A 25,452-nucleotide genomic window follows, 5' to 3' on the forward strand; every position below is an offset into this window, starting at 1 on the left:
GTCTCAAACTCCAGTCCTCGAGGGCCGCTGTCCTGCAGTTTTTAGATGTGCCACAGGTACAAAACACTGGAATGAAATGGCTTAATTACCTCCTCCTTGTGTTGATCAGTTCTCCAGAGCCTTAATGACCTAATTATTCTATTCAGGTGTGGTGCAGCAGAGGCACATCTAAAAGTTGCAGGACAGCGGCCCTCGAGGACTGGAGTTTGAGACCCCTGCTGTATGATGTGTTTCAGGCCACTTCATGTATCTGAAGGGAGTGAATGTGTCTGTAGCCCCTTTTGCACTGCACAGCCAGACTCGGGCTGGCCCTGGTCAGACCGGGTCAGCAGGGCTGATCATTTTTGCATTAGCACTTCCAGCCCAGTACCACCCGGCTCCCTGGAACCACGAGAGCTGCGGTTCCAATCGGGCCGGCCTGACCGGGCCGGTTTGGAGTTAGCTGTTGATTGGTTCATTGGCTGCCGGGGAGGGACAAAGATCAGATCTCTGGATTGGAGGAGCACTAGGCTTTCTCGATGGCCGTCATTTCAATGTGCTGCATCAATAAATTCTCGTCATAATCTATTCTCTCCATACACTGGAATTACAATCGCCAGTAGGCAAGGTGGGTGAAGTGGGAAAACAAACGGGAAAGGGTGGACAGACCGGGAATCGACCGCCGCCGCAGTGATTCCCAACCGTAGTCCTCCAGTACCCAGGCCCTACATGCTATAGGTGTCTCCTTCTCCGGACTCAGATGAATAGCCATTCACCTGAGTGACAGACTTTTGCAGTATTTGGTGGCTGCAGAGGAGGTCATGCAATCATTTGAATGAGGTGTGGTGAAACAGAAAAACATGAGTTATTTTTACATGAATTAAAGTATTAATAATCTAACAACAAGGTTGTTAATCACATAACTTTAAAAAGGTTGGGCTTTGATGTGATGGTGTTTCCTTTTCAAATCTTTGTTCTTTCGGGATCTATACTTTGCTTCCTTCTGCAGAGCCTCTACGATCTCTATGGCCTCCATCTCATAGTTCTCTGCCTTGATCCTTAGGGTTTTCTCCTTTTCCAGCAAGAGGGTGAGTTCCTGGATGTCTTTGAGCAGAGATCTCTGTTTCTGGTCGTCTGCCTGAAGCTTGTTGGTAAAAAGTACGGTCTCAGCCGAGAGCGTCTCTGTCAGCTTGCAGGCTTTCTCGAAACCCTGGTAAAGTTTATCACTTTCCTTCTCCAATTCCAACTTACCTCTTTCTGCCTCTTCTCTCAGAGCCCTTTCTTTCTGGAGTTCTTTGTCCATTTCCTCCCGAAGAAACTCTACAGTTGTCAAGAGAGCAGCATTTTCAGTCTCTCCTTGGACCCTTAGTGCTTTCTCCTCTTGGAGCATTTTCTCTAGATTTTGGAGTTCGAGTTCAAATTTATCCCTATCATCAAAAGTGATCTCAGTTGGAGCCTCCTTGGACGTCTTCTCCATGTCCTCAAGCTTTTTAAATAGTTGTTCTGCAATCTCCATAACTTCCTGTTTATCTGCCTCAATTTGGGCTTTAAGTTCTTGTTCCGTTTTCAGTTGCTGATCCAATATTTCTAAGAAATTCTCAGCCTTGACCCTTAGTGCTTTTTCCTCCTGCAGCATTTTCTCCAGCTGTTGGAGTTCCTGTTCAAATTTGTCCCTATCATCCAAAGTGATCTCAGTTGTAGCCTCCTTGGACGTCTTCTCCATGTCCTCAAGCTTTTTAAATAGTTGTTCTGCAATTTCCACAACTTCCTGTTGGTCCACCTCAATTTGGGCTCTAAGTTTACGTTCTGTTTTCAGCTCTTGCTCCATCATTTCAAAGAATGCCTCCGCACATTTAAATTGATCTAGGTTCTCATTTTCAGCCTGAATCCTCAGCTCTCTCTCTCTTTGGAGCATTTCCTGAAGCTGTCGGACGTCAAGACAAGGAATGTCCTCATCTCGAACTTTGATTTCCGCTGAATGTTCACTGGAAACTACACAGTGGCTAGACAATTGTAGCGGAATCTTAATGCCTTCCCCTTTTGCACCAATATTGTTTTCATTCTCCATCTTCTCCTTAAGCTCCTGAATTTCAAGAAGCAAAGCCTGCTTCTCCTTCCTCTCCTCTGAGACAAGGTCTTCATAGTCGCGTCTGGTGTTGAATTTCTCCATTGTAATGGCCGCAACATCTTGGTGCAGTCCCTTGATCTCCTGCTGAAAGATGTCAAACAGCTCGTTGTTAAGGTGATAGACTAATGGTTTCGGCCGTTCTTTGATTGTTTCCTGCCGAAGGATCTCTACAGTTTTCAAGAGAGCAGCATTTTTACTCTCTTCTTGGACCCTTAGTCTTTTTTCCTCTTGGAGCATTTTCTCCAGCTGTTGGAGTTCCAGTACAAATGTGTTCTCAAATGGAGCCTCCTTGGATGTTTTCTCCATGTCCTCAAGCTTTTTAATTAGTTCCTCTGCAATCTCCACTGCTTCCTGCTTGTCTGCCTCAGTTTGGGCTCTACGTTCTTGTTCAGTTTTCAATTCTTGGTCCAATATTTCCAAGTAATTCTCTGCCTGGACCCTTAGTGCTTTTTCCTCTTTGATGTTTCTTTCCAGCTGTTGGAGCTCCAGTTGATTCCTATGGCAAGAGAATTGTAGGGGGATCTTAATGGCTTCCCTTTTCACTGAATCCCTTTCTGCTCCAAGATTTGTTTCATTCTTCAGCTTTTCCTGGAGCTCCTTCACCTCTTTCTGAGCCACAGCGAGATCAATTTCATGCTCAATGGTGAGCATCTCAATTTCCTGATGATGTTTCTTTTGCATCTCCTTTATCTCTTGTTGGAGTTCCTGTATTGTGGGGCAGCACGTTGTCTCATCTCTGCCCACCAGGCCTTGGTTCTTGGAGTCGGCTTTCTCCAGCTTCTCCTTAAGCTCCTGAATTTCCAGAAGCAAGGCCTGCTTCTCCTCCCTCTCCTCTGAGACAAGATCTTCATAGTAGCGTTCTATGTCTAATTTATCCATCGTAATGGCCGCAACATCTTGGTGCAGCTCCTTGATCTCCTGCTGAAAGATGTCAAACAGCTCGTTGTTGAGATGATAGGCCATTGGTTTCTGCATTCTGGTTTATTCAAACAGGTTTTGCTCAAAACAATGTTTTCCGCACAATCCGCTCAATCCGCACAATTCGCACAAGCCGCACAGTGAAAAGTGGGTAAACTTCTATGGAACGGTGTGTCTTTATAAGATACAATTCTTGTGTATGATGCATGAAAAGGTCTGTGATGCCATCATTGATATTACTATGGCAATAGTTCTCTTGTGGGCTTGTAAGCTTTCTCGGAATCTTATTGACTGAATTTATTACAATACAAAAATATATGCTTTATTTATCGTAAGGGAAATTGGTATGACATACAATACTTTTGGCCATGACTGTACTATACCAAGAGAAGTTTAAATAGATTCGGATGTTGTATTTACCTCTGGTTTTAAACAGAAGGTCGTCCTGATACACAGCGTGAAGGGGAGAGAGGACTGACCCCACCACAGGATGATTCTCATGACCTCTGGGGAAAGGTCGATGGCAGTGGTGCTCAGTGTACCTGTGCGTGTGCATGTGGGCGTGCGTGTGTATGTGTGTGTGTGTGTGTGTGTGTGTGTGTGCAGGTGTGACCACGTGTGATGGATTTACAGTACAACCCAATTAAAGTATGAAAAACAATACGTGATAATCAGACTGTTAGACTTTATGGAACTCCATAATACTCCATAATAGTGTCCAGTAATAGCGGATTAAGCTCCATCTTGGTAGAATTATATTTCTACATTTCCAGTTATTTATTATCATCTGTGATAAAGTGATACCAACACCATGGATTCAACAGTGAGGAGTTTGTTCTAGTCATCTTAAAGATGGAAAGAGTCAATGTTGTGCTGATTCTGAGTAGCTGAATGATTAACTGAATGACTTTTTATTCATTTCAGAGCTCAATCAGTGAGGTTATTCATTTTGTGGTGGCCCTGGTTTAAGAAGCTACTACACAAAGAGACTTTGTTTTAATTTGATTATTCAATTAATCATCAGACCAATCGATACATTACTCTGTTACTAAGCAAACTTTACAAGACAAACAGATCAGATTTATATACAGAAATTAATAACCAGATCAGTCACACATACATGCTAACAGATTTAAACTAAGTTATGATGCTAGATATTGTACAGTGCACATTTGAATTCATTTATGAAGCCAAATGGTTTATGAGTTATGAGAAAGCCCGGCCTCCTCCAGAGCAAGCATGTGGCGACAGCAGAAAGAAACAACTTACCTTCATCAGGAAATACTTGCTTGCTTTCTGTGCTGAATATAAAGTCGTATTAACCACTACACTTTAGCTATAATTACAGTCCTCTGCTATGAAGGTGAATGATTGAAGTTTGAAATGAAATTAATCAAAACCCACACTTTATGGCCTAGTCAAAGCTAGACTAGAATATTCCACACTGATTAGAAATGTCAAAACCCCATTTGTATTAATGAAACCATCATTTTAAGAAAAAATAAATACAATTAAAGTTTCTAAATATTCTATTTAACGTCTTCTTTATTTTAGTGCAATAGTCTTGTGTTTTCTTGCTTTAAGAAGAAAAAAAAAAACCCATAAAAACAAAGTACTCCACTTCAAAATGGTCAATTCAAGCAAGATGCTGAAAGAGGAAAAACATGCCATAATGTGTAATTTTCCCTTTGGGTGATCAATAAAGAGACATCTTACAGTCAATACCGCTGGAAATCGTCTCCTCCGGGGAGGGGAGGGCAGTCACGCGTGAAGGCCACCCTTGGAGGTAGATCAGCTGAAGAATCGGCAGTGTGGATGTAATCCTGTTCAATTTATACATTTGCAAAGAAATAAAATGCAGAATCACTGCCTTTTTGTGTGATTGGCAATAATATATACAGGGTGAGAGATTAACAGGAAGATCAACACTAAAAATACAGATTTAAAAAAAGGAAAGGCTGTACTGATGGGTGTTTTAGGCCTTTGGACATCCAGCTATATAGCAGCTAGCTTATACAGTAGCAGAAATATGTTCTAGCAAGACATGATAACAGTGTGTAGGCCTGTCATAATAAATAATAAATCAATTAACCACATGATAAATTAAAATGAGTATAATCATTCTTGAATGACAACAGTCCTTTAATATCGCTGAGAAATGCTACAAATATTTGATACTCAGTAGGAAGTAGTTGGTTTGCACTACCTGGCACTTTTGCTTGTTTTCCCTGTTTAAGCTAGTAAAACAAATCTATGAAACAGAAAATGCTAGTAAAGAACAATTCAGCTCCTTTTTTGTGCTTAAACATCAACCTGCCAGTGAAACAAGAAATGGAAATTAGCCACCTGGCTATAATATCTTATAAATATATCTTCCCCTATTTTTAAATTGAACTTTAATAAGATAAGGTATTTCTTAAAATGCGATAAAATCCAAATGGCACTTTTAGTCCCAAGTTTGAAGTATGAAAAAACTTATTAAAAGTACAAAAACAGACGAGAGTTCACAGTAATTTTTTGTTAACATTTTATTTGAAAGAAATAGACAATCAAACAGAGGCGATGTAGCTGTGGTACAAATTGAAGTTTGAAGTGTTCAAAGAAAGGTCAACCAAAAAAAAACCTTGGCTGAAGAAAGGGGAAGTAAATGAAATGCATAAATGGTTAAGTTAATAAATTAAAAAGTTTCTAGATATTCAGATAAATGCATTTTTTTTTTTTTTAAGGAGGTCAGATCATAGATCACTAGGTAGGCAGTCCATCAGGCTCCACATTAACTTTAAAAATTAAAAGGCAAAATTAAAATGAGACATTGAGAAAAAGGGACATTTTTTATATATAAAATGGTGCTATATAACTAAGCTAAACGTTGAATAAAATGAGACTTCATTTATTGAAAATCTGAAAAAATATTGTGCAGTTTTAAGATCTCGTTGCAGCTCAAGCACCCAGTAGAAGTTGTCACTCCTTGCGGTTGTAGGAGGGTGGGAGGATGGTAGGCAGATCAATTTACTACTCCTACATGCATGAATCCATAGCATAGGTCAATTTGTCGACTACGCATTAGAAAAAGTCACTTTACTCTGACATGTGGTCTTCAGGGGCTCGTCTGCTCAAAAGTCTGACCTCTTCCCAGGAGGCTTTGGCTGCGGCTTTGCTCTCAAACGTTAATACCACCCTGGACATATCGGCATATTCATATCCAGGCTTTGATCCGCCGGCCCCGGTCTCAGAAGGGGAGGGGCACACTTTGAGGCTACGCTCCTCGTGATGTAGGAGTCGACTTGATCTAACACAGCTGGGATCTGGCTTTGATAAATGTGGAGCAGTTTGCATGTGAAGCCTGCTTGTTTCTTCTCAGGTTTTTTTTTTTTACTGGAAAGCAATTCACCTGCGTAATGATGATACAGCCGTGACTTTGGATCTTCCCCCAAACACCCCTATCTCCTGTGGGCCATTTACCTTCCTCAGTTCATCTTGGATATATCAAACATTTGCTTATCCAAAACCAGATGTGAACCAGAACCTAAAGGCGTTTAGCTTTTGGCCAGTGGAGACAAAGACCATCGGTTGTTATTTGCATGCAATTTGCATCGGATCTCCTTTTCTCCCCCCCACGACTGTTTGCAATGTCAGGAGGCCAAATTAAACCGTGTTCCGTTTAAGCCTGATTTACATCTCATTTGCATTGGAGTTGCCTAACCGGGGCTACTTAGCTGAGTGACCCCTGTGGAAACTCCTTACCTCGCGCTCAGAGGAGGCAAGATGGCGCGACGGGCTAATTTCATTAAGCCAAAGCAGCCGTTCGACTGAGCGAGTGCGTTTGGATGTAATCATTAAAAAGGGACGACGGCTTGCAAGCTGTTTGTAATCAGGCCGTTTCTGCGTGCATATGGACATTGTGTCATATTTACTGTAAGGATGAAAGATTAGGCATGGGGGGGAATGGCGGGCGGTATCAATCTCACTCAGCATCTCGGAGCAGGCACATTAATCATCACATCTAGGGGAAATCATCGCTCGGCGACCACTCTCCGCACACATGGCGACGGTCGCCGGATGCGGGAATGGACAGAGGGAGAGTTAGTGCCTCACTGAGCACAAGCGCCGCAGCCAATACTTCTTCATTGATCCTCGGAAGTTGGACTGGATCTTAGACGGCGTTTTGTTTTTTTTCTTCTGTTGCTAATGTGCTCACATGGCGAGAACGGACCCCAACTTCTGCTTCTCCCAAGTTGATCATAGATTCCTTACCCAAAGAGGCTCCTGTTGCCCCCCTCTTTCCATCTTCCTTCTCCTCCCCCCCCCCCCTCAACACTTTTACATCCGTTTTTATTTATAGAGGGATCCTGGGTAGATGGGTTCCCTTGGAAATGATGTGGGGGGATTTCAATAAGGAGAATCAATTCTGGTTTGTTTGTGGAAGCTTGCACACAGACATCAACCGGGGCAATATATCACCCACAGAAATTTCATCATGCTGTTTGTTTGCTTTGAAAGGAATAAGGGCAAGACATGGAAGCTAGAAACAGCCGACTTATTCCACAAGGAATCGTGGCCCTGCTGCGTGCTAGTTTTTCTTCTGGTATTACCTCCACTTCTGTTCCTGTTTTATTCCCTGAAAATAAGGTTATATCTGAAATAGAAAAGTAGTTGTAGTTGAATTCCAAGTTTGCAATTTTGTGTTTGTGTGTCTGAGGCTTTCAAGAATAGTGAGAATATAACGTGCTACCATCTGTACAGCCAGTAGCTGCTACTATTGTGAACCCTTATTTATGGTACAAGTTAGAGGTGCAGAAAAATAAATGCTACTATAGAAATACAAAATTGACTCAGATTCAGATAGATTTAAAATCTGTTTTGAATAGATGTAGACAAGTTGTACATCTTTGCCACTTCTTTTTGTGAGTATACTGCCTATCGCATTGTTCGTCCACTCACCTACCGTAGAAGGCTTAGAGGAGCCTGGGGGAGCCAAAATGATGGCGGATAAATTCTTTCTAGTCGGCATTTTTAGCATTTATCGACACAAAATAGGAAAGAATGCGCTAATGTTGATTTTGTGTGAATTTCCAGAATAGCAAAATTGTGAAAAAACATTGGGACTGCCATGACTTTATATGTTCAGAGTTGTGCAATATGTTTTTCAGTTTTCACACAATGGGTTAGATCTTCATTTAATGAAGGCTAGGTTTTAACCTAACCTTCGTTAAAGGTTCTCTACAGGTTTCTCTTTGACCTGCCGTGTTCGCTGGTCTTCGTGAGGCTCTTTGTTCACTGCTACTCTCTGACATACCTTTGAGTACTTCACTCTCCTTTGTGTTCTTCTGCCGCAAAACATCTCAAAAAATTACTTTGACGGTTGTGGTTGTAATGTGGCCAAAAAAAAGTTGAGGTTATTTTAGCCTTTCAGCAAGACACTGTACTGTAGCTCCTCTGTCTGTAAACTTTCAAGGCAACCTCTTCAATACCAATCCAAAATGAAGACACAAAGCGAGAAAGTGTAATTATTATCTTCAATTAGATTAACCTTGAGACACAGACATAATTTATAAATGCATTCCTAATGGTTAATAATGGCTCTTGTCAGACAAATGTCACCAAAAGCCCTGCACACCTTCAGACATGGTGCTTTCATCGGAATCCCATAGACCGATGAATGAGCGTACGGATGAATAGTAAAAACCTGCGAGAGCTGTCACCTGCACGGAAATGTAAAACTACGATAAAATCCTCCTTTTTGCTGAAGAATTTATCAGAAGCTTTCACTCGCATTGTGCGCATTATTCGAGCGTGCTTCCATCATTTAAGAGCGGAATATGACTCTTGTTTCCTGCCGCTGCGCTAATCCCATCTACAGAGGAGAATGAAAACGCCGTTGTTAGCTAAATCCATTATTCCCTCTGTAAGCAGACCAGCCAGCACTCACACGCTCATTAGCAGTGTTTAAGTGTTTGGTGCGGTGTGAGGCACTTGGCTGCAAACCCGCGCACGTGCGCACACACTCGCCGGCTACGTCTAATGAGGGAGAAGGCCTTGAATGGTTCCTATGCTGTGATGCATTAAAGTTTAATAACCTGTCCTTTCGCTTTGCTCTTAGGAACATGCTCCACAGCTGATAATTGGAAAGATATTTGCTTCTTTCTCTTGTCTCTTTTGTCTAATGGCTGCTTTCCCTTCAGCTTGGGTCCATTATTTGCCCTTGAAGGAGTATTTCTTCTCTTTGGCTCTTTACTCGGAGCTTAGCTTATGAAAAAGGTGAAAGTGGCATGTTTAGTTCGGCAGCAGTTCTCTCTGTAACATCTGCCACATTTGGCCCGTACAGTGATGGCGAATGAATAGGCATCACTCATGAATAGTCCGAAGGCAGTTGTGTTATTACATTTTAAGGTGACTGGCGTTAAATTAGGTGTAAACAGTTCTTGAATGTAAGATAAATTCCTGTAACAGCTAAGCTCACAAAGGATAAAGGACGTTGTCCTCTGCTTTTGATATTTTTGATAGCGTGTATTTCATTCTGTTCAAGGTGAGGAAAGAAAAAAAAAAACTTAGCAAACCAAAAGTTTCCAGAAAAAAATAACTGAAACTAATAACAGAATTTATGGCCTGATTAAAAAATGTCCAGCTGAATGTTTACTAACAAACTTTGTGCAATGCTAACCTTAACCTGTGCTCGGTAGCTATTGAGCTAGCATCCATTTAGGTTAATTTTTATGACAATGGTGAAAACACGGTAGCTAGTGAAGACCTAAACCTCATTAAAAACATTTTGAACTCAAAGCGTTCAAATTCTCCTAAATTCTCACATTCTCCTAAATCTTTTGTAAGTCAATAAAAAGAAAAAAACCAAACAGGTTATAAATCAAAAATAGCATTTATGATTCAAAACTTTTGCCCTCACATTCAGAAGAAAAACAAACATTTTGTGCGTGTGCATTGAAAAGTGTCCCATCATGTGAATTGTCGGAGCTGGAATGTAGCACTGAATGATAAAATAATCAAGGTGATGCTGTCGCTATTGTTTAAAACTTAAAATACAACCTGATGCTAAAATCTTGTAGGTCAGAGTCTGTCAATGACCTCCCCATTCGAGATGCCTTCTGCTATAGCATATAAAACTGTATTCACTTCTTAATTAAAACATTTCAAAATAAGGAAACTGTTAAAAGCTGAAGGTCTTTTTATTGATTTTTACAAATTATTCTAAAACTGTATTATGCACCCATGTCATGTCATGTCATGTCAAAGGGTTTATGAGACAAATATCCCCCTCTTTTATTTTTGCTTCAACAATACATTTCATAAATTGTTTTTAAAAGAATCTTAAATTAGTGTGGATTGATCCAGTCCAGGATTAACTCATCCTTTCATCATGATTTTTATGTTTGTCTCATTCTAAGATGAGACCAAGGTTAGTTTAGCTAGCAGTTTGCTAAACTAAGTTGTTTTCTTTTTTACCTTGCAAGGATTTAAGAGTTTGAAGCTTCACCTATGACTATGCAACCAAATGTTGAAGTCTGTACTCATATCAAGACTATTACCAGTAAGAATTATGAGAATATTGCTTTCAATATGCACATAATCCATTTGACCAAGTTTACACATAATGTTCCCCTTGCTGACGGAACAAGGGGAACATTTGTGAGTAGGTGGCTGGTATACCCGTATACATTAGAGATTTTATAATAAAGGGCAACTTCATGTGTTGATGCCCAGAGCTGTGTGGCTCTGAAGTGCCTCATGTGCAATCACAGTTGGTGGAAGCCTGTCCACATTGGTGTTTCGCCACGGGGCCAAGAGTGTCGTCTCAGCGTGGGGGCTTGTTTAATGCGCTTTGACCCAGAAACTAGAAGTCTGACCTGTTTAGCTTCTGCTTATAGGAAGTCATCCTCCCTGGGTCTATCTAGCTCTCTCTCTGTCTCGTTCCCTGCCCTCCAGACCTTTCAAGTTGTCGTCATCTGCATTTCTTTACTCGAGAGCATTGATTTGAACTTTTCAAACTTAAACAGCTTAGAAATCCTGAGGTCAAGCTTACTTATGAGGGCACGTAATCTGTTTCTTTGGCTTTATTAACCCAGCTGCTCAAGTCTAATTCGGGCTTGTGACGGAAATGTTGTCAGTTGCCCAAATCAGTAATGATGTTAGCTCTGAGTACTCAAACTGTTAATGTGCCTGAGCCACCTTCCTAACAATAGACAATACTTTCACTCCAGATCAACAGTGGTGTGCAAAAGTATTCATATTTCTTGAAATCAAACATTCTGTCCCATTACAACCACAACTTCCTATGCAATTCAGTGGGATTTTGCATCATAAACGAACACAAAGGAGACAAAAGAAAGGGGAAACATAATTTGGAAAATGGGGCATGTTTTTGTATTCATTCCCTTTTATTATGATATCCCCAATAAACCCAGTCCAACAATGAGCCCCACCTGCATATAGGCAATAAAGGGCATCATGAAGCCCAAGGGACAACGTAGTCATGTCAGGGATGAAATTGTGGAGGTGTTGGAAGCACAGTGTCTCTCAAAGCAGTTTTTCCACAAGTCATGTAGGAAAAACATCAAACCAAAGCCAGAAGAGTTGAGCCTTAAGACAGTGGTTCCCAAAGCGTGGGGGGCGCAGTGTCATTGCAGGGGGGGTGGCACAATGAATGGGGGAAAAAAAAAAAAAAACTCTCAGGGAACTGTTCATGTTTTAACCCCATTTTGCACAGAGGCTTTTTAAAAAAAAAATGTATTGATGATAGCAAAGTTGAATATTCTTACAAATAAAAAAAAAAAGAAATATGTTTGGAATAACACTGACAGAAAAGAATACTCTTCTACAGTATAGAACTAAAAAAAAGATAAAACAGTTACACAAAAGTGTTTCACTGTAAAGATGGTTTGTAGTTTGTTTTGTTGCAACCTGAAGTGTGAAATAAATTTCGGTGGAGTTTGAAAACAAACTATGTGTATAGGTTTATGTCTGGTTGAACGATGTGTGTGCCCAGTTGATTTTTTTTTTTCTTTTGGGGGGACATTTTATAGTAATCCATGGGGGGGCCAGAAGAAAATCTTTGGGAACCACTGCCTTAAGAGACTTGCAGCTGTAATTGCAGCGAAAGGGTAGTTGCACAAAGTATTGGTTCAGGGGTTGTTGAATAAAAATACAAATTTACATAAAATCTCAACAAAACACATTGGAGTTTGGAACTGTAATGTCACAAAATGTAAAAAAGTTCAATGAGTATGTGTGCATTTGCAAAGGATTGGATGTTATCATTATAGACCAATACAAAACTTTACAGCGGGCATCTCCAACTTTAGTCCTCGACTCTTGCTAGTGGCCTATTTGGTTTGGTTGTGTTGAAACAAACAAAAATGGCTTCAGTGCTCATTTCAGTGATCTTGTGAGTATCTTTGATGTTTTAGAGCTGGTGTTCAAGTCTTACTTTAGTGAAGAAAGTTTTTCAGAAGCTAAGATCACCATTTATGCTGTACATGGAAATACACTCACACTTGCCACACTTCTCCCCCCACACCTCGCTGCCCCCATCTCTCTCCTGTTATTGTGACTTATATAAGCTGTGTTTCTGTTTGACCTCTCACCGTGCTGACATAGTGCTGTTAGAACGTTGCCTAGTCAAATTCAATCAGGCTCAGCAGAAATGTGTGGGGCCTGTTAGTATGTGTGAAGAGGGATGGCTTCCTAAAACAAAATAAGTATTAACTTTGAAAAGAAGTGTATAGATCTGCCTGATTTTGAGAACTTTAGTAAAAAATATCAGCAGAGCCCTTATTAAAATGCTTAACAATCCACTATAACATTTCACATGCTCCAAGTTGTTTCACTGTTTGCTCATCTCTCGCAGTATAATTTAATCTAAAGTTGTAAAAGACTCCTTGGGAGAAAAACATAATTCAAGTTATGAATTTGAATTTATTTTATAAGGGACAGTGCATCAATCAACTTGAGTATATTAAAACAACCATGTAAATATGCAAGTTTAATAACACTATGCTTTATATTTATGTTTAACTTCACTGGTAAAGAAAGATGCACAAGTAATTTTGTGTCTAATTTTAGAGCCAAAAAAAGGCATCAAACTGTCAACCCTCTATATATTTACAGAAGAAAACCTGCAATAAAAATACAGCACATAATTAAAATGCCAAATGTGTAATAAAAACAAATGTGCACTAAAAACAAACCCCTTCCGCCATTGAACATATCAATATTGTTAGGACATTGGAACTGTTAGTTTAGGGAGAACCATGATTATTTCTGTAGCTAAGCTATTTTAGCCAAAGGCTCAAAATGACAGAACTTTTGTCTAGGTATTATAGATCTTGAGCAATAACTGATAAAATTCCAACCACTGTTATTTTTAAATCGTGAAATATCCCTTTACCACCAATAGAAAGCTCCGAAACAGATGCTAGCTTTAGCATAGCTAGTGGCCAACACTTGGCTAGTCTTTTTTTTTTTTTTTTTTTTTTTTAAGTTTTAAAAAGTTCATATTATTTCTTTCTCTTGCTTGGAGCTTTCTTTGGTGTGTGATATTAGCCAGTACGAATGAATTGACTTTTATTTTAGTCAAGTCTGTCAACATGTCAACCCTAAAGCTACTGTACTTCATTTTTAACTTCAAAATAAGAGTCTCAAAATAAGATGAGGTAACTGTTAACTTCAGTTGTATCAAAAAGCTATAAATATAAAATGTTACTTAGTAATTTAACACCTTGAAATTGGGTCTCTGTCACTTTAAAAACTCCTGCACTTTCTGAAACTCCACCTTCAGGAAGTCATAATAACATGGCTCCTCTGTTAACCCTTTAACAACATTTTTACCAACGCTACGCTGAGAACTAGCTTGTATGGTGATCTCAGCAGATGCGGAGTTCCACCTGGTGTTTGCTAATTGCTGCTGGCTAGTCTGAAGGAGCTGAGTGGGAGCGTTACGGTGGAGGGGTGTTCTGTGACGCAGAAGCTCAGAAGTTTGGAAACTGAGGAGGAGCTGTGTCTTGAAGGTGGAGCTAGGATGCATGCATGCACAGCTGAATGGTTGCCATAGGAGATTTAAGGATTTCTCAAACATGCATGAAAGAATCAAGGCATCACTCCAGGTATGTTATTGCTGAGGAAATGACATTATAACATCATTTTGCATAGCAGTACCATGTAAAATCAATATTGCTTTTACATGGTACTGCAGCCTTAAAAGATGCTCCGTTTTGTATCATTTTCAAAATGGGACGGTCATTGTTGTGGATTACTCTGGTATCTAATGCAAACAACAGTTGACTTCTATGCTAATGAGGGGCGAAACATAGTCTTCGTAAATTTTTGTCCTAGCAACAGGCCACTGATCTTTTTCAACCTTTGACACTCCTGTAAGTGAGCCTTTCATTTCTTCAACCCACTTGCAATTCAAAAAGCATTATGTCAGTTGGTTTTAAGTGGCTAAATGAGAAGTGAAGGATCAGAAATAACTCCTGTCAACAAATGCTTATGTGAACACCACTTTTCAGAACAACTTCCTTACAAAGTGCAACTACTTACGTGAGGAATTGTGTGTTCAAACTGAGGCATGTGTCCATGTCAACATGTGTTTGTCGCCAGCCACTCAGCATCCCCCACCTCCCTTCCCGCCGTCTGGCCGATCCTAAATGTCAATCCCCCCCACAACTCCCCCCCACGCCTCCCTAACCCTCCCTTCTGCGCGATGCGGGAGTTGTTATGCAACTTTATCCTGAGCGCAGCGGCGCGGCATCAACAAAGCCTGCTGGCTGCAGATCTGTCCTCGACAGCCTGTTGTTTTTGTTGTTTCTCTCTCTCTCTCTGTGATCACTGACTACATTAGCAAGTTAATTATATGACCTGACATATCCGACTCGGTCAGAATCTCACCGGGAGCTCAATAGCCCTGTCCTGCACTGGCTGCGGTAAACAAGTAGGAGAGAATCGGGTCAGACGATAGACAGCCGTCTTGGGGTGTGTGCGCATGTGTTAGCATGCTCGCCCGCTCTAGCGTCGCTAAAAGTCTGCCTTTCTGTGGCCCGGTTCTTTTAGCGACTGCTCTTTCCCTCCCCTTGTGCAGCTATGTAACCCATGGCCTGGTTGTTGGGTTCTTGTGCACTGAGTTCACCTCTCCCACCTCTTTCTCTTCCCCCCCGCCATCCCTCCAACCAGATGAGTCATGGTAGGATAATCAGGCCCAGAGCTTTACGAGGATAACTCAGCTCAACAGCATAGACACACACTAGTCGCCGCCGCCCCGTTTTCCCCACCGAGAACAGGATGGGCAGAGGAAAAGGCAACCGATGACTGAGTGGTGCAGAAGTTTTCTGTCATGACATTTTTGGGATGCATGCATGTCTTTGCATAAGTTATCGTGGGCATGCATCTCCTGTGCAGCCTGTCAGTTGCGACGGGTCAGTAGGTGCAGTGAGTTGGCAAGTTGGGGTTTTTCCCATGTTAGTGCCAAGGCCAGTACCCAGGATAATTATGATCTTGTTATGTGTGTGCGTGTGTGGGGATGTTTATTTTACCGGAAGATTCTGTTCTTCCCCTCATTCTTCTCACATTCCAGCTCTACACACTGTCTGAAGCCAGTGGTGCCATCTGTCAGTTTGGTGTGTGTACGCACGTGTGTGTGTGTGTGTGTCCGCACACCTTTTAAATGCAGAGGAAGGGAGAGTTTATTATGCAAAATAGAAGAAGAACAAGGGAGAAAAAAAGCTGAGGGTGGCAGCAAGTGAAGCGGCGAGAAGAAGCGGAATGGAAATGATTCCATCCATGTGTGGGAGTGTGTGTGTGTGTGTGTGCGCCTTCTGCCAGAGAGCTGCAAAGTCAGCCATTAACTTGACCCCTTCCTGGCAGCCAAAATGTGTTGTGGTTTGACACTGTTTGCATGCGTGTGTGTGTGTGTGTGTGTGTGTGTGTGTGTGTGTGTGTGTGTGTGTGTGTGTGTGTGTGTGTGTGTGTGTGTGTGTGTGTGTGTGTGTGTGAACTGGAAAGCGGCAAGTAGCACCAGTTCTTTTTACTGGAAGAGGACTGCAAAGCTGGAACCGAGTGACTGGTGTTCAGTGTGCAGGGGCGGAAAGAGAAGCAGCTGCACTTTCAGGCTGGTGTTCTGCTGGCAAAAGATTGTTTTATTAGAACTGAAATCATTTGCCTTCGAGTGTGCCACAAGGAGATGGAGTTAGTTAAAATATGTGTAATGACTGTGCAATTTGAGTAGAGTTAATAGAATGCGACTACGGCAGATGCAGCTAATATATTGTGGATTATGCATCAGCTGGAAAAACAGAAGGTTGTTTTGAGTCATCCAGACGTAGAGTTTTGGTTTTTGCGCTTGTTGAGCTTTTCCACAAAGCTTGCTGAGGATTTATTTGGTAATGGGTAATCAAAAGTAAAACAAATTAGAATTTTAGCTAAAACTCCTTGCTGCTGCATAGTTGCACATTTTCTGTGGTTCAGAATGTAAAATAAATGATTTGAGTTGATTCTCCAGTCCTCATAAATATAGTTTTCACTTTAAATAGGTCAATCTTGTCAGCATAAGCCGAGGCTGTGGATTATAGATTCGCAGGAGCAACATTACCCTAAACAATTAGAATCAAACCAAACACGTCCAAAAAGTATTCCTTATAGGGTGGTTATGAGGCTCTTCAACATCAGATCCATTTTGTTTGGCGTTGGACATGTGCACTAGTTCCTGAACATCTGGAGGAATGGTACGTTTAGAAATGAGCCCAGTTTCTGCCTGTCATAACTGAATAATATGACTATGGTGTGGAGGACAATGTGCCTATTGCTGCACTGAGAAGTCAAATGTTCTGGTGGAGGCAGTGTGATGGTGTGGACTGGCTTTAAGTCTCACTAGAGGAGAGACATGTCATCATTGGAGGCAATCTCACTGTAGAGATATTGATTTTGAGATGATTTTGCAACCAGTGGCAACTCCATTTCTCTACAATCTGTGTCTGAACTCTGTTCTCCAACATATCTGCGCTCACTATCATGATGCATTGTTCCAGAATACCTCCAGATTTATGGGGCGGAGAGAAAGGCATCGACTGCATGCCTGCAGTCCTGACCTCAACCCCATTCAACACGTCTAGGATCATCTTGGGGCTGCTGCTGGTCACCAACCCAACCATATTAGGTGACTGGACTACCAATCTTCCAAGCTTGTTGCTATCCCACAGCAGTGTGTGACCAAACTGGTGACTAAGATGAGGAAGTGGTGCCAGGCTGTTGTGGTTGTTTGTGGTTCTTCCACACACTAAAGGGGCCCCTGTGTGACTCTTAACACACCAATTATCCAGTCTGATAACGCCAAACAACAGAGTAGCCAAGGAATACTGGCTACTCTATATTCCTTGGCTACTCACAAACAAACTGAGCTACGGTCAGTTTGTTTGTGAATACAAACTGAATTCAGTCAGTCCATTTGTTTCCTGGAAGTCTGCATATGGCAAAAATCTGCACTGAAAATACAGGTAAAATCTTATTTTTAGGAATATTCATTCAAAACCTCAGATGGACTCTTCAAGCTGCTCAGACCAACCAGTCTGTAGCGATGTCTTACAATGAAGCTCCCTAACTTTTGTAGAAACAGCTACCCAGTGATTATTTGTGAACCAAACCTGTCTGTAAGCTCTTCAGGCAGACGAGTTTTTAGCTAAGACGGCAAAACCTGGCCAAAAAAGAAAACTTTTCCAGCTTAGGATCATCCATACTAGGAGTTTTCTATTTTTCGACATCACAGAGGCACCATCTTAAACCATTGACCAGGTCGGTGCTCCTGCCCATTACCCACCACAATGCCCACATAATTCTTCAACACTGCCACCTGACCCATTTTCTCTTTTGAAGCACTGGCGGCACTTGTATCTAAACTTGAGCAAGAGATCTGTCCCTAGGCAGTTACTTCACCATAGCATTAGCGGATAAAAATCAGCTGTTTTTTCTACGCTTTGCTTTGTACAGAAAGTCTGCACCCTCGTCTATTGTAGTAGAACCACAACATTTTCTTCAGCAATAAATTGTCTCAGGCATTCCTCTTGCTCTGACTTTAATTGATCAATATTTGGAAACGTGGCCAACATGGCCTGAATGTGTATGTTCACTTCCTCTGCGGCCATTGCCAAACTACAACCATAGGCAAACCATCAGTCAAAAACGGTGCAGAAACTTGGCATCATCGTTCTTAACAACTTCTGTTTGTTGAATGGCTCGGATAAAATGCATCTTGAGAAATTGAGCTCAATGGGAGAAATTCCTTGTGGAGAACTTCAGGATGATGAGAATTGAGTGATATTGCAGAGGAAGACGATCTCCAGGCTAACACTGTATTAAAGCAAGACTATAAAGTTTTCCTGGGTCAGGCAACATTTCTTTTGGTTGATGCTGCTCACTGAACCTTTGCGTGTTTTTCCCACAAACCTCTTTGGTCACTCTGAAAGTTAACGCCTTTCCATGCCAACCAGCTCCTTTGCCAGTGGAATGCCACGGCCTTCCTGCTGTGTTCTGGTAGGTTTTGGAACTTTGATAACTTTGATAACATTTATAATGTTTCCATTATAAATGTTCACAAAACCTTGTCAATATTAAGCTAATGTAGAAAAAAATAATTTCGCAACAGCTGTGTTTCCATTAAATAAGAAATGCAATTGAAATCACACGTGGATAAGTTTCTTCAGAGAATAATCCTGCAACTCCTTCCTTTTTGTCGTCTTAGGCTGTTGATCATGCGATTTGTGTGATGCGGAAAAAGTGCTTCCATTGCAGTTTAGCGAAATGAACCAATTTCAATACGGGCAAAAAACCACCTCATCCTAGCGCAAAGCTATTTTTATCGAAAAACGAGTTTTTTTTTTTTTTTAAATGACACATTTCCATTACGCAAATTTATTTTGGAAATGTCAAATTACGCAATTTCATGGTCAGTGGAAACACAGCTGGTGTTGCACTGAACATAAACTTAAAACGTAGTTGTGAAAAAATATTGCCTTTTGGGAATTTAAAACCTCAAAACAAACAACTGAGGCATAATTGGCCGGATTAATTCCTCGCAGTCTCGTGTTTCCAGTTAATGACATAAATGGGGAACTATTTGAAATTTAAGCAAAAATGTGGTAAACCCCGACCACAGTTTGTTGTGGATGAGAGACATAACTGGATTTTATTGCTTCCACTCCTGGGTCGGGCACCGACCACATCACCGCAGCTCGGCCCCAGTTTGTTGCTCCCGGTGGCAAAATGTGGTCTCTGCTTTGGTCATGTTTGACTTGAAGCATCTTACTGTAAAACTCAGTCAGAGCGCGCCACATCCGGGTTGCTTTACAGCAGCTGAATCATCTGGTCTGTGTTGCTGCATGTTTTATTTGCCGACCTGACGAGCAATTAAATAAAATGCTAAATTTGCAGTGCAGCTGTTGGAAATGATATGTTCTGTTAAGCAGTACACAGACATTTTGTTTATTATGGGGTTTGTAAACTTTTTCACATTTTCTGATTGATTGTGCTGTGATTTTTTTTATGTGATAGACTAACAAAAATTAAGGCATAGCTGTAAAGCTGAAGGTAAATTATACAGCATTTTCAAAACATTTTTGCAAATTTAAACTTAAAATCATTGTGCATATTTTAAAGCAACCCCGTATTTTAATACCTCTGAATGAAAGGTGGTGGACAACAGAGGTTGGCACTGGAAGAAATTTGAAGTCGAAGATTAAAATAATTTCATAGTTTCGTTGCACTTCAGGAACCACTAAAACAGACATTTCTACAAAATCTAAAGTCCAGCTAACTGTCGTTGTGTGGCAGATCTGCTTAACAACAATGCTTTTGTAGGGGTTGTAAAGGCACGACGCATTCAACCTGTCATATCGTGTGTTAAAAGAGGGGGAAACGTGGCACAGTAATGACAGTAGCGGAGGCACTGGGCCGCTAGCCTACAGGGACATCATTAAATAAGATTAGAAACAGCACAGAGGTGATTTTATTTGGCTCATGCTTCAAAGTTGTCAGCTGGCTGACTTTTAGCCCTACCGGTCTCCTGTAGCACAGTTCTCTGACAGATGGAACGTGGACATACACGTCTGCATCGCCGCGGTCGCACGGCTGCCATTCATTTGCAGTAATGGCGTGGCATCTGAATGCCCTTCAGAGTTCAAGAAGTCTGCTGAAGTGCAAAAGGTTGGACAGGCAGAAATATACATTTATAGGCGCATATTCAGTTAAAAGCCTAAAAGAGTTGCATAATCTAGCTCAATCAGTTGTAAAACTGTTGCTGCATTCAACAAAGGAACACCCAAGTACCTCTAAAAGCTAAAGAAATCTAGTGGAATTGCTGAGAAGACGCATTTCGACTTGACACTTTGGAGACTTTTAGCTTCCTGCTGTGCAAAAACGTACATAAGGACCACTTTAGCCACTCTCGACACTGAAGATGTGACAGCAGTGGTATTAAACTTGGGTAAGATGTGCCTGTGTGTCCACATGGCGTACAGTATCTTCAACTGATTGGACCATATTCTCATTGTCCCACTGGAGTGTCTTTATCGTTCCTACCCTGCAGGAGGCGAGGCCGCCTGTAGGCCCATAATTGTAGAAAATCTGGAAATGCGATACTCGTGTCAGGACCTCTTTGCTCTCCTCGAAAGGTAACTTTGTGCAACGTGCGTCTGACTGCCTCGCTTTCATTGCCCCAGGGTGCCGCGCAGTAAAATCATTACCAACAAAAACCAAAGCAAGAAATGTTAACAAAGACACCAGTGTTTGAATATGAATGAAAATATCATTTTAAAATACAGCATATGAGGAAAAAAAGACATATAGATCTGGCAAAATCTATATAAATGACAATCTTGAATGAATGGGATCACACATCCCAAGCATTAATAGTTTGAAAATATTGATTCTGTGCTCATAAGTCAAGATAAAATTGATTGATTTGAATGATTTATTGATGTAGTTCTTAATAACAACCAACTGAGGTGACCAAAGCACTTTACTGTGAAAGTGACATCAGTAAATGGTAAATGGACTGAACTTATATAGTGCTTTTCCAGTCATTTTGACCACTCAAAGCGCTTTACACTAGAGTCACATTCACCCAGTCACACTCACAAACACATTTATACACCGATACGCAGATCGGTAGGCAATTTGGGGTTAAGTGCCTTGCCCAGAGCCACATCGACATGTGGAAGCGAACCTACAACCTTCTGATCGCAAGACGACTACTCTACCTTAGAGCCACAGTCAATCAGTAGAAAGAAAGAACAATATTAATGTGGGCAGTCTTTACAAATCAACTTGGCAACAGCAAATCCACTTTTATTCAGCCAAGCTTTACACAATTTTAATGTGAAGCATGCTTTAAAGGTCGTTTTACCCTTCCACCATGCAAGAGGAATTCTGAACAACGGACTTATTTTTAGAGAAACTCACTTCCATCACCTGTTTTAAATGTAACAAATGCTTTTAAAAGAGCCCTGCTTAATTATCTTATTACATAAAGTGTTATAATTGTACATTAATGAATCAATATGATATTTTACTTGTGTTATATTAACTGTTTTTATAATAAATCTTTTTTATGATGTAGACCCCAGGAATAGTAGCTATTGTTACAACAATGGCTAATGGGGATCTTAGTGAACAAACAAACAAACACAACCATATCCCTTAATCATATTCAGCCACAAACCACAATGTAGTTTGCTGTGATTTTCTGTGATAGACCAATGAAAATATCAGAAGACTTCACAGCAGTCCACAGATGTTTCCATCTAATCTGAATGAGCCTGAGCTACTCTGGAAAAACACCATGTGCCTCTCTGAGTTGGTCTCTCGCATAAAATCCCAATGTGATATGTTGACATTTGGGGTTGTAACATAAAAAACACGGCATAAAAGAATTTCCAAGGGCACGCTGGTTGTCCTTTAAGGTGCTTAGGTCAACGGACGCAACACAACAACTAAAAGGATTACTAGTAGGTATTTGCGATTATTTTACAGGAGTGACAAGTAAACACGTCTGGAAGGCCCGTAATTAGATGGTCATCCAAGCCAATAAACTAAAGATATTTACAACACTATAATGTCCCAGTCTCCAGCAGTGGTTTTTAAAGGTACCTAAGGGCACCTTGTTCACTCCTGGTTTATTGCTTACACTGGGATTACTCTGCATGAGATGTAATTGCCAGGTTTCTTAAATGTCAAATACTGTATGCTGAACCCCATACAGCTTGCTCTTATTGGCAAATTAGTTCTTCACATGGCAACCCTATTGCTACATGTGAATCTAGGAGAGAGAAATAAATTCTAATGTGGTTTTCAGAACCCTACTGGAAGAGCAATCTGAATGCCATTTAGATTGCACAAACTTAAGCTTTAACATACGTTGAAAACGTGTGGAGATACTTGCAAAACTAAGCGTTCAATCCACGCCAGTTGAATACAAAGTTGATAGTCATTTATTTGCATAGAAAACAAAGTGGGAGATTTTAATGCGAAAGAAATGGCTTCAGAAATTAGTTGTGCGCTAGTAAGTTGCCGACTTCTTGCTGTTACAATAAAAAGCTTTAATGGGTAACATTACAAGGTGCTTTTCTCTCCTTTTGGTATAATGATGTGTAAAGGCAGTGATAAACAAAACCTACTGGTATTCATCAGTCTACTCATTATAGGGGTTGTTGTGACAAGGATTCTTGGTTCTTTCACATGGTAGACAGAACATGAAGAAATGAAAACCTTTTCAGAGGTAAACAAGTCAAAATCATGCTGGGATTTCTCTGTTTTATTTAGGCTCAAAATGCTTTGTGGTTCCTTGTCATTTTAGTCCTGGGGTTTTGTTGACCTTTGTATAGGTTATTATGAAGTACAGCTGTCTACACTGATCAAATGTCACAGCGTCTATAATTTGTCTTGTTGCTGTTTATGTTTGCTGGAAGTTTTGGTCCATTTTTAAAAAATGATTGTGAGTCCCTTTTTGTAAAAGGACACATTTTGATACCAGTAGTTCTATGGATGCACCTTAAGATAATGCACTGAGATTTTGGAAAACAAGGAACAATAAAATAAAGATCAGAGAGGGAGTTTGAGCTTTAAGGGGTTCAGATTTACCTGTTTTGGCCAGATTTGACCTTGATGATCCAATAGCCATTCAGAATCCAGCCGTAAGCAGAAAAGGTAGGGTCTAATTTTATTCCAGTTAGAATTTTTGTTTCTGACTGATTTCAGTGCACGTTCACTGTTTGAAAATGCCATATTATGCTTGTATTTTTATAAATTTTATAAATATAGCTGCCAGTGCCATTTTTAACAGCTCTTTGCCTTCAGAGCTGCCTAATTGTTACTGGAGTAGGTTCAACAAGGTTTCAGAAATAATTCTCAGAATTGTTTGTCCACATTGACATTATTTTGTGATTTGACAACTTCCAACATAAGCAAAAGATGCTGAATTTGATTGAGACCTGGTGACCGAAGAGACCTTTGGAGTTTAGTGAGCTCATAACCATGTTTGACGACTTTGAGATGATTTGAGCTTTGTAACATGGTGCATTTTCCTGCTGTAAGAATCCATCAGAAGATTGGTACATTGTAGTCATGAAAGTATAGATACTCAGGTAGGGAAATGGTGTTTGAAGGATGCTCAGTTGGTGTTCACGGGCCAAGAAAATATTATAGAATATATGGCGTTATGCCACCACTATCACCCTAAACCCTAAAAACAGCAGGATTGATCCATGTTTTACACTTTCTATAACTATTATCTGAAATCGAGAGCTGCCAGACCAGGACAATTTTACAACAATTTGTCCAATGTTGGTGAGCCTGCACAAATTATATCCTCAGTTTCCTGTTCTCAGCTAACCAGAATGGCACCCTATTTGGTCTTCTGCTTGTCCAACCAATCTAACCTCAATGTTTGTTGTGTTTTCCAATATGGTATTCTGCATACTTTGGTTGTAACAAGCTGTTATTTAATATACTGTTGCCTTTCTATCATTTGTAACCAGACTGCTCATTCTCATCTGACTTCTTTATCCTTTGAGATACTGTATGTTTGAGCATGACAATCCCAGCAGGTTAGCAGTTTCCTAAAATCCTCACACTAGCCCATCTGGCAGCAACAGACATGCTATGTTGAAAGTAACTTAAATCCCATTTCACTGCCTATTTTGATGCTTGATTCTTAAATAAGCATCTGGCAACATTTGCTTTAACAATCAGTTAAACAGATTTACCCGATTAAGGGACTGTTGAGTCACCTTATTTAAAGTCTAAATATTTATTTATTCCTAACTTTGAAGTTTACATCCATCTTGATGAAGTGACATACATAGAGTTATTGTTGCTATTTGCTTGTGATTGATTAGCTGTTTATGTATTAAACATTGTGGCATCTGTGTGTAGTTAATGTTTGAGTTGCACTATAATCTTTGCAGCCAATGGATCATTTGTGCACCAAGGATCCAGAGAAACCAGTTTAAACATCTCTGTGTATGCAGACTACTCAGTCTTCTTCCACATAGATAATTGTGTACACAGAAACTAACCAGGTTTTGCTTCTTTTAGTGCCTGAAGTGTTCATTGTGCCATTCGATAACAGAGAACTTTCACTTTCACTTTCACTTCTTCCTCACCCCTAGGCCTCCAAACCTTCTCTTTCCTCCCGTCTTTCTCTTGGAACAATTAAAAGAGTTAGCCTTGCGAGAAAAGGCTGTTGAGTGGCGGTTGGTTTGTGCGTCTCGCCACACAATAGCCGCTCTCTGTCACTCTGGCGGAGGCGTGATGCAGAGTCGGCCCAGACAAAAGAGGGAAGAGACAAAGTGAGAGAAAACGCTGGAAGTTTGAATCAACACAGAGATTTGCCTGTGACACACTCATCATCATATCTGATGCAGACAGAATCATCCTCTAGCTCGAGATGAGGAACGAATTTGTGTGTTTGCATACGTCTGCCCGCACCCCACATCCTCCTAATAACTGATTCCGATCACCGCCCCACCATTGTCTTGTTGTTGCCTCTCGAGAAATAAAGCAGGAAAGATAAAAAAATGATGGCAGAGAGAGGAATCCTAATTAATTGTGATGAATATGCAGATTGGGTTGAATCCTCGGGACAGCCGGCTCTTTTCACCACGATCTGCTTCAATATTTAGACAGAGCTTAGGGACAAAGACAAGTCTGCGGCGAGAATACAATCAGCCTCAATTAAACTTCATTGCTAGTCTTTGGACTTTGTGGTGCTTGTGTGTATGCGTGTGAATGTGTATGCCTTTGGTCTTTTTGAGAATCGTCCATCTGTCTCCTCCCTTATGGGAAGAACTTGCATCCTAAAAAGTCACAGAGTGTGCCACCTCTTACCATTGTTGTACTTGCATTGGATTAGTTTGTGCTCCTCCATGTGACATTAT

Source organism: Xiphophorus maculatus, chromosome 13 (assembly GCF_002775205.1).
Source record: "Xiphophorus maculatus strain JP 163 A chromosome 13, X_maculatus-5.0-male, whole genome shotgun sequence".
Lineage (NCBI taxonomy): Eukaryota > Metazoa > Chordata > Actinopteri > Cyprinodontiformes > Poeciliidae > Xiphophorus > Xiphophorus maculatus.